The following is an 8873-nucleotide window of genomic DNA, read 5'->3' on the forward strand; positions in this document are numbered from 1 at the left end:
TCTTGAATATATTTAATGAATTGGCCTCAACTGTCTTCTGTGGTAGAGAATTCCACAGGTTCACCACTCTCTGGGTGAAGAAATTCCTCCTCATCCGTGTCCTAAATGGCTTACCCCTTATCCTTAGACTGTGACCCCTGGCTCTGGACTCCCCTGCCATTGGGAACAGCCTTCCTGCATCATGTGATGAAAATTCCAGGAATACGTCCTACCACAGCTGGCAACCCTCCTTAAATAAAGGCAATTACAAAGGTATGAAGACAGAGTTGGCTAAAGTGGACTGGGGAAAATAGATTACAGGGTAAGACGGTAGATAAGCAGTGGCAGACATTTAAGGTGATATTTCATAACTCTCAGCAAGGGTTTATTCGAGTGAGAAAGAAAGACCATCCGTGGCTAACTAAGGAAGTTAAGGATGGTATCAAATTGAAAGAAAAGGCATACAATGTTGCCAAGATTAGTGGTAGGCCAGACGATTGGGAAATTTTTAGAAACCAGCAAAGGATGATTAAAAAAAATAATAAAGGGAGAAGGTAGATTATGAGAGTAAACTAGCAAAAAATATAAAAACAGACAGTAAGAGCTTCTACAGGTATATAAAAAGGAAGAGAGTAACTAAAGTAAACATTGGTCCCTTAGAGGATGGGACTGGGGAATTAATAATGGGAAACAGGGAAATGGCATAGACTTTGAACAAATATTTTGATCGGTCTTCACGGTAGAAGACACTAAAAGCATCCCAATAATAATTGATAATCAAGGAGCTATAGGGAAGGAGGAACTTAAAACAATGACTATCACTAGAGAAAAAGTACTAGGCAAACTAATGGGACTAAAGGCTGACATGTCCCTGGACCTGATGACCTGCATCCTAGGGTCTTAAAAGAAGTGGATGCCAAGATAGTGGATGCAATGGTTGTAATCTACCAAAATTCCCTAGATTCTAGGACGGTCCCAGCGGATTGGAAAACCGCAAATGTAATACCCCTATTTAAGAAAGGAGGGAGACAGAAAGCAGGAAACTATATGCCAGTTAGCCTAACATCTGTCATTGGGAAAATGCTGGAATCCATTATTAAGGAAGTAGTAGCAGGACATTTAGAAAATCATAATACAATCAAGCAGAGTCAACATGGTGTTATGAAAGGGAAATCGTGTTTGACAAATTTACTAGAGTTCTTTGAGGATGTGACGAGCAGGATGGATAAAGGGGAACCAGTAGATGTAGTGTATTTGGATTTCCAGAAGGCATTCGATAAGGTGCGACATAAAAGGTTACTGCACAAGATAAGAGCTCATGGGGTTGAGGATAATAGCATGGATAGAGGATTGGCTAACTAACAGAAAACAGAAAGTCAGAATAAATGGGTCATTTTCAGGTTGGCAAACTAACTAGTGGGGTGCCACAGGGATCAGTACTGGGGCCTCAACTATTTACAATCTATATTAATGACTTGGATGAAGGGACCGAGTGTACTGTAGCCAAATTTGCTGATGATACAAAGATAGGTGGGTTAGCAAGTTGTGAGGAGGACACAAAGGGCTCAATTTTGCCAGGCCCGAGGAGGCGGGAATGGAGGTGTTAAAATTGCAAAAAGTGGCGGGCGGGCCCAACCCCGCCTCCATCCCGCCTCCAAGCAATTTTTCCAAATGCGTGGTTGCTGATCCTGCCTCCGTCTCGCCTTCAAGAGGCGGGATAGGCCCTTAAGGCCCTTAAGAACCACTGAATTGCCGCTATAATCCCATTTTGAGAGGCCTTTCTGATTTTAACACTTTTCCGACATGATGCCCGCCTCCTCTGAAACACGACGGTGAAACCTGGTGGTAGCACAATTGGATTGCTGACTATCAGCTGCAGCTCCACCATTAAATAGGAGATTTGATCAGTCATCATTTGCAGGTGGCAGGACTTTGTTGTCTCAGGTCTGGGGGTACTTTTAGCAGGCATAACCATAGCTGTGGAAGTTTGACACCCATCTCCAGTGTGACCTCCTGGGAAACCCCTCTCGCCACCTTGACTGAGCGCTTCCTCAACTGAGGTATATACCAGAAGCATGGGAACCATTTCTTTCCTTTCCTCCTGGACATCAGATGAGGACAAAGAACAGCTGTGGCAGCAGCAGAACCATGAACAACAGCAGCACCAACATCAGCAGCAACAATAGGAGTGCCAAGCTGCTGCTCACCCACCTGAGGCTGCACAGGCCAGAAGGCACCAGCGCACGACCACATTGCTGCCTGGGATGCAAGGGACGCACTCATCTTGGCCAGATTTGCTTAGCCTGCACAATCAAACAATTTTGTCTCGCACCTTCTTATCAGACCATCAACAATGGCCTAGAACCTGCGGATTCCTAGCACTCTGACCACCATACTGACAATTGCAAGTAATCCTAAGCCTTCAATGTGGAAGTCCCATTAGCAAAATGACACACACCACAACTGCAACAGTTGCCATCATAATTTTTATTTACAATAACCAACTGATGGCTTCTCAACATTAAACATCACATTTCACCCAAGTGACTACCCTTGTGACTATTTGTGCAGTATCTTTCTCTTACGCGTGCTCCTACGTGGTGGTTCCCCCTTGGCATCAGCAGATGTGGAGACCCCTTGCTCACTTTTTTGCTGCTCGTGTCTCGACACCTTTGGCGGGTGTCCTCTGGGGTTGCGAACCTGTGAGGGCTCGGCAACAGTCTGCTGCTCCTGCGGCTGTGCAGGGGTTGAGATGCCAATCTCAGTTGGGTGCAGACTCTGGTAGGGCTCTGACCGAGGGCTCTGCAGTGGCATGGAAGTATGAGCACTTGGAGAGGAGCCCCTACTTCCTTGTTCTCTGCCACCAACATCCCTCTCATGGGTCAGGTCCACCTCAGCGCTTGCAAGTGGCTTGAGAGCACCTTGCTGCACATCAAGGGGGGGGGGGTGGGCATGGGGACCCGTATCTGCACTGGCAGTCCTACTCAGAAGGACTTCCATGAAGGTCTGGTTTCTCTGTTCAATAGCTAACCATCGCTCCTCCAGAGATGTCAGTCTATTCTGAACACTCACCATGTTTTCTACACTCTGGTGACTTAGCTCCTCCATGGCCATAGCCATCCTCTCGTCCACTGTAGCCATCCTTTCCACGAAGGTTGCCATCCGTTCCGTGGTGCTGCGTTCATGTGCCAATGACTCCATAAAGACTCTGCTCATGTTCGCGATGGACTCCTCCATTCGCTCCATACTCGCAGCGACCCTGGAGACAAAACCTGCCAGAGACTCCTGCACCTGTTCCTGGAGTTCCAGCACCGCTGTTCTTCTGGATGGACCCAGAGGCAGAGGGTCAATATGCAGCTGAGCCGAGCTGGGAGAGTCCTGCGCCCTCCGACTAGGACTCTCCACTGCTGTCCCTGTCTCCACAATCTGCTGATGCTCACTTGTGAGCTGTGATACACCAGGTGACAACACTACTCTATCTTGCAATGGTCCCACCGAGGTGTAAGTGCCTGTGCTGGTGCTGGGTTGGCTGAATTCTGCTGACGCTGCGCTCTGAGGTTGCAGCTTCCTCTGAGGAGTCTGGAGGCTCAGGCTGTTCCTCCTGGATAGTGGGGACGGGTACTTGTGATGGTCCTGTGGGGGAGTAAAGGAAGGAGTCAGAGATGTGAGGCCAAGGTTACATGCACATTGCATATTGCAGATGATCATAAGTCCATCTGTTAAAGCTTCAGAATCATTATTAGCGACTCATGCAATGTCAATGAGAGAGATGATAACATTCTGTCACCAGCTTTCTCTGATGCACCCGTCTGTCTGTCCCCCACTTGCACATTGTCCTCGAGTCCCACGATCTCCAGGACCGCCTCCTCCCAAGGGGTGAGGTGGGCTACTGAGGGTGGCCCTCCTCCTGTCCTCGCTCTTTCCCTCTTATTGTGAGCTCCCTTTTCCTGCAATGAGGGAGACAATTGGAGTTTGAGTGAGAATGAAGGAGTGAGTGTAGAGAATCCATAGCATAGATGCTTAGAAGGAGACAAAGATGGAGTGAGGTAGCAAGACCAAGGGCCCTCCCTGTGTGTTGTAAGTTGTTTTCATAGCATCACAGTGATAGGGAGTGTGAGGACTGCATAGTCGAATAGTTAGGTGAATGTGAACATAGAGAGAGAGGGAATGGGTAAGGGTGCAGGGATGTCAGTGTCAAGTGGGATGTGGAGGAAGAGGTTGCTAAAGCTGAGTGCTGGTGAGGAGAGGCAATGGGGATCAGATTGAGGGTGATGGGAAAGTCATACTCACTTTTCCAGTGCGCAGAAGGTCATGAAACCTCTTCCTGCACTGAAGCCAGGTTCTGCGGATCAGAGACAACGAGTTGACCTCCTGGGCCACCTGGATCCACACAGCCTTCATCTGCTGGGGAGGCTTCTTCCTCCCTGAAGAAGGGAAGAGCACCTCCTTATTAGCTCTTGCTCCCTCCACCAAAGCTTGCAGGACGACGTCATCAAATCTGGGAGCAGACTTAGGTCTCCCGCTGCTCATATTGCCTCCAGCTCCCTCTCAAAGCAAAGGCCAAAAGGTTGGCAGTCTGCTGAAGAAGCAAGGCTTCTTGCAGACCTTAAATGCAGCAGCAATGATGACGTCATCGGAGGCGAGTTTCAGACTGAAAAAACTAATTGGGCCATGGGTTCCCACACGCTGCAACTCAATTGCCCAATTAGGTGAAAATCACATCATTCTCCCACATCGATTTGGAATCAGGTGGATAACACGAAAAGCGGATGACACGACCCCAGCCCGCCCCAATGACAAAATCGAGCCCAAAGAGTCTGCAAAGGGATATAGATAGGTTAAGTGAGTGGGCAAAAATTTGGCAGATGGAGTATAATGTGGGAAAATGTGAGGTTATCCACTTTGGTAGGAAGAATAAAAAAACAAATTATTATTTAAATGGGAGAGAGACTACAAAATGCTATGGTACAGAGGGATCTGGGTGTCCGCGTACATGAAACACAAAAAGTTAGCATGCAGGTACAGCAAGGAATTAGGAAGGCAAATGGAATGGTGGCCCTTATTGCAAGGGGGATGGACTATAAAAGTAGGGAAGTCTTACTACATCTGTACAGGGCGCTGGTGAGGCCACATCTGGAGTACTGCGTGCAGTTTTGGTCTCCTTATTTAAGGAGGGATATACTTGCATTGGAGGCAGTTCAGAGAAGGTTTACTAGGTTGATTCCTGGGATGAAGGGGTTGTCTTACGAAGAAAGGTTGAGCAGGTTGGGCCTACGCTCATTGGAGTTTAGAAGAATGAGAGGGGATCTTATTGAAACATATAAGATTCTGAGGGTGCTCAATAGGGTAGATGCTGAGAGGATGTTTCACCTCATGGGGGAATCTAGAACTAGGAGGCATAGTTTCAGAATAAGGGGTCGCCCATTTAAAACAGAGATGAGGAGGAATTTCTTATCTCAGAGGGTCGTGAATCTTTGGAATTCTCTACCCCAGAGAGCTGTGGAGGTGGGGTCATTGAGTATATTCAAGGTGGAGATAGACAGAGTTTTGAGCTACGGGGAGTTAAGAGTTATGGGGAGTGGGTGGGAAAGTGGAGTTGAGACCAAGATCAGATCAGCCATGATCTTATTGAATGGCGGAGCAGGCTCGAGGGGCCAGATCGCCTACTCCTGCTCCTATTTCTTATATTCCCCTCAGTACTGCACTGGACTGCTAGCCGAGATTATAGGCTCAAATCCTGGAGTTGGTCTTGAACCCAAAGCCTTCTGACTCAGAGGTGAGAGTGTGATTAGCATAGTCTAGCTGATGGAAAGCTTTCAATAGAGGTTTCTAACAAATGTACATGAGATAAAGATTTATAAAATGAAATACATGAAGAGGGGGGCATACTTCCCATGCTGGGTTATCAGGGATGCCAGAAAAGCCTGCTTAAATCTGTTCTGCAAAGGCATTTCCCCCAGGTCAGTCCCCTCTTGTCAGAATGGGCTGCGTTTGGTCCAAAAAGGTGAGGCTAAATTAACGTTGGTAAAGTTAATGAAATTAACTGATATTCCCCTCCACCCCCCCCCCCCCCACCATGGTACAGCTGGTCAAAACATTACTAGCTATGATACTGAGCCATACAAATCAGAAGATCGCAGGTTTAATTCCCAATCTGTGCTGAGTTAGCCCATCGCAGCCAGAGTGACAGTTGGGTCCTACAATGTTGGCTAAGGAAGAGACAAGTTAACCAGGGTCACCACTCCTGTTCACCATTGACAAGTGCCTGTTTGTGGATACTGGGTGAGCTCAAGGTCAAATAGCCCCCAGCCAGTACTCACTGTTTAAGTTCACACTTGAAAAGGGGTCACTTGGTCCGTGACTACACTTCAAAAGTACTTAATTGGCTGTAAAGTGCTTTGGGACATCCTGTGAAAGGCGGTATATAAATGTAAGCCTTTCTTTCTTAGGGAAAAGAAGGAGGATCAGGATGCAGATAATGATTCGCAGGAGAATGAGGACAATCTAGAAAATCATCCAATGCTTGGTTCAAGAAATGTCAGAAGTGCACTGATAAGGGACACAATTCTCTGAGAGAATGGGATCCTCAGTAAATTCATAGAGACACCCAGATCCCTATATCTGTTATCGCCACCACCTCCCCACAACATTGCAATCTCCAATTTCAATTTATACAACTTCCCAAGAATGCACCCAGGTCTATTTTTTAAAATTCGTTTATGGGATGGGGGGAGGTCGCTGGCAAGGCCAGCATTTATTGCCTATCCCTAATTGCCCTTGAGAAGATGGTGGTGAGTCGCCTTCTTGAACAGCTGCAGTCCATGTGGCGAAGGTAATCCCACAGTGCTGTTAGGTAGGGAGTTCCAGGATTTTGACCCAGCGACGATGAAGGATCAGCGATATATTTCCAAGTCAGGATGGTGTGTGACTTGGAGGGGAACTTGGAGGTGGTGGTGTGTAAGCATCAGCGCAGGCCCCAAGGATTTTTTGTATTGGACATTTTGTATGATTGTTACTGCTGATTAACCAGCAGCCTGTTTGGAGAAGATGGGAGGGGCCCAGGTGTTTGTGATGGACAGGAGATTCCAGCCAGGCCTACAAACTGATTACAGGAGAATGTCTGAGCAGACAGAGTTTTCTGGGAAACAATGAGATAGCCCCAAAAGGCAGGAACCGGACAAAGGAGGGCCATTGGAAACTAATGGGAAACCACTTAACCCGGGATCAGGTAAGAAGTGCAGCCCATCATCTGCCGTTAACACTAGCACCTAGATGGGATAGCCCCGAAAGGCGAGAAACCAGACAAAGAAGGGTGATTAAAAAGACATCACTGAACTTTTAGGGTATAGGAGAAGGCAGCTTTGGCCATTCTTGCTCTCTCTCGCTTGCTCTTGCCTTTGCATGCCCTCATCTCTGAACCAAGGACCAAGCACCCCGTCCGAGACAAAGGGAAGAAACCACCACGAGTGACAAGAGCCACACCTTGCTCTTCGACTGTAGGAACGAACCTCGAAACTGGGACTTGGATACTGCATCGGTGATACGGAACCAGGAGGCATGCTCTACACAGGGAAGCAGCGAGCAAGAAAATGGACAATCGGGGTGAGCATTGTTCAAGCCCACGCATCCTTAAGACCACCGGTACTGTGTGAGGGGGGTGTTGTGTGTCCCAACTAATCCAGAGGGGCTTAGTGGGGAGGTTCTGTGTGTATTATATAGTGTATGGGTTTGTGGGACAAGTCCATGTTATACTCTGTATAGCAACACAGTTTGATTTTAGGCGTCTTAATATGAGACAGGGCCTGTTCGACGGGCCAAGTTGTATTGTTGTACTGTTTGTTTTACGTCACCAGGCATTTTACGTACTGGAGGCGGGTGTGTGTGTTAACCTTATTAAATACCGTCCGAAAAGCTTGTCTGTGTTCCAATCCTGTTCACTGTAATTCCTGTCGTCTAGAACTAAGTAGGAGAGGTGATTCGAACACCAAGGCAAACCACCTACAGGTGTTATCATGCGCCCGCTGCCCTTGTCCTTCTAGGTGGAAGAGGTCACGGGTTTGGGAGGTGCTGCCGAAGGAGCCTTGGCGAGTTGCTGCAGTGCATCTTGTAGATGGTACACACTGCAGCCACGGTACGCCGGTGGTGGAGGGAGTAAATATTTATGTGGAGGATGGGGTGCCAATTAAGCGGGCTGCTTTGTCATGGATGGTGTCGAGCTTCTTGAGTGTTGTTGGAGCTGCACTCATCCAGGCAAGTGGAGAGTATTCCATCACACTCCTTACTTTTGCCTTGTAGATGTTGAAAAGGCTTTGGGGAGTCAGGAGGTGAGACACTCACTGCAGAATACCTAGCCTCTGGCCTGCTCTTGTTGCCACAATATTTATGTGGCTGGTCCAGTTAAGTTTCTGGTCAATGGTGACCCCCAGGATGTTGATGGTGGGGGATTCGACGATGGTAATGCCGTTGATTGTCAAGGGGCGGTGGTTAGACTCTCGCTTGTTGGAGATAGTCATTGCCTGGCACTTGTGTGGTGCGAATTTTGCCTGCCACTTATCAGCCCAAGCCTGAACATCGTCCAGGTCTTGTTGCATGCGGGCATGTGCTACTTTACTATCTGAGGAGTTGTGAGTGGTGCTGGACACTGTGCAGTCACCAGCGAACATCCCCATTTCTGACCTTATGTTGGAGGGAAGGTCATTGATGAAGTAGCTGAAGATGGTTGGGCCTAGGACACTGCCCTGAGGAACTCCTGCAGCAATGTCCTGGGACTGTGATGATTGGCCTTCAACCACCACAACCATCTTCCTTTGTGCTAGTTATGACTCCAGCCAGTGGAGAGCTTTTCCCCCCGATTCCCATTGACTTCAGTTTTACTAGGGCTCCTTGATGCCATA

Source organism: Somniosus microcephalus, chromosome 1 (genome assembly GCF_052327205.1).
Source record: "Somniosus microcephalus isolate GS21.2 chromosome 1, FLI_Smic_1.0, whole genome shotgun sequence".
Lineage (NCBI taxonomy): Eukaryota > Metazoa > Chordata > Chondrichthyes > Squaliformes > Somniosidae > Somniosus > Somniosus microcephalus.